This window comes from Piliocolobus tephrosceles, unplaced genomic scaffold, assembly GCF_002776525.5.
Source record: "Piliocolobus tephrosceles isolate RC106 unplaced genomic scaffold, ASM277652v3 unscaffolded_15975, whole genome shotgun sequence".
Lineage (NCBI taxonomy): Eukaryota > Metazoa > Chordata > Mammalia > Primates > Cercopithecidae > Piliocolobus > Piliocolobus tephrosceles.
In genome coordinates, this window is record NW_022297615.1 from 1,545 (window position 1) to 3,339 (window position 1,795).

At 43.8% G+C, this 1,795-nt stretch overlaps 1 non-coding gene across 1 annotated transcript; it reads left to right on the top strand.

Moving 5' to 3' along the window:
• Nucleotides 1-1,337: 1,337 nt before the first annotated feature.
• TRNAG-CCC lies at nt 1,338-1,408 on the top strand. The gene has a single exon. It is a non-coding gene; the product is annotated as a tRNA-Gly (tRNA).
• Nucleotides 1,409-1,795: the final 387 nt, after the last annotated feature.

The following is a 1,795-nucleotide window of genomic DNA, read 5'->3' on the forward strand; positions in this document are numbered from 1 at the left end:
GGCCCATAAATTCTAAGTCCTACAGGATTCTGGAATGGGAGATGGGACAGGCCTTCAAAAGTGGCCACTCTTTTAACCCATTACACTGTCAAATGAGCCATGTTTCCCCATCCTGGACCCATCTAGAGGGCACTGCCTAAAACCAGATACATCTCCCCATCCAGGAGAGAGTAGGGGCCTGAGCCTGGGGGATGCAGGTGGAGAGGGAGGGGATGAGCCAAGAAAGCTGAAGAGAAAGTACAGGTTTGTATTTTAGAAGGAGATTTGGGAATAAATGTAGCTCTGGTTGATATAGATAATATGTTAAGGTTTGTTGGCCAGAACTGGTGTGTGTCTTGGGTGTTGGGCAAAGAACAGAGAACAGCCAAAGCTCGGCAAGGTCAATGTGAAGGGTGATTTCCTTGTTGGGCTCAAGTTTATGACTCAGCCTGGACCTAACTTGGCATCTCAGCTAGAGAAGAAGGATGATTCCATGTTACAGCTCCTATCTTAGAGAAAGTCATAGTGACTCCCAGACCCAACACGTGGGGACAACTCTGGATTTTTCTCTTCAGTTTAATGTCTCCAGGGAAAATTGAGGAAAGAACTCTGTCTACTATTTGAACTTCATCAAAAGACTAATATGTTAATATTTGTACCATCAATATTTCCTTAAACTAGTCTACTCCTTACACAGCTGATACATCAAAGCATACTGACTTAGGAAATTGGATGCTCCCAAACAATGAAACATTGACTGCAAGCATTATTAATCTTTTTATATCACTTTTCCTTCAAATGCTTTATATATCTTCAAGCAGACAAATAATAAATAGTATTATAATGATTATGGGACCGATCATTACTCTGTTGTCAAAAAAACCAGCGACAAAAGACTAACTCAGTGGACCAAGCTTTGTTTCTTCATTATCTCTACCTTGATTCTGTCCTTTTATTTCCTCTTTCTTCTAATTCTGCTTCTTATTTCCTCCCTGGATTTGAACTTTACTTCCCTAAACTACCAGTTAGGTTACCTTCTCAGAACCTGTAAGGCAGCAGCTTGAGGTTGACAACTGAAGATTTAGGATTAGAAGAAAGAAACATGAATGAATTTCTGATGTTTGATTGTAGGGGTTTGTAATGCAGGTAGAAAGACCTTGTTCAGAGTGAAGAGTTTGATCTGACGGATGAACTACTTTGATATTTATAACTTTGTCTAGTAAAAGTTTCCTGTAAAAACATTTGGTTTGGACGTCTTTGTTAGCTTTGAGTCGACCCTAGAAAAAGCCGCTTGGAACAGTTGCTAAGTCTTTGTGGATATTCTTTTCAGTTATCCTCCAGTGAGTGGCTAAAGGGAGGCACTGGTGGTTCAGTGGTAGAATTCTCGCCTCCCACGCAGGAGACCCGGGTTCAATTCCCGGCCAGTGCAAGAGTCCCTTGGACTCAAGGAAACCCTTTAGCAACTGAGGAAGGCACAAATTGTTTCAGGTGAATCACTGCAGTTTTGGTATTGGTACCTGTTACCTTTGATCTATTCCCTATGAAGATCACAGGGAACACAAAGAACCATCAGGTTCGCGTGCTGGACCTTGGGCTTACCACTGATCCACTATGGAGAAGCTCCTGGAAGGAGAGAAGCTGCGCGCGGGCCAGTCACCTCAGAGGTCCAAGAGGCGTCAGCGGCCCAAAGAAAGGGGAGGTGTGTGGGGAAGAATCTGCCTGGAGAAGAGGGGAGCGGTGGAGACTGGTCCTTCTGCAAAGGTGGACAGTGGACCGTCAGGGCTGTACGCCAGACACCTTGAGCCGAATTTGCTAA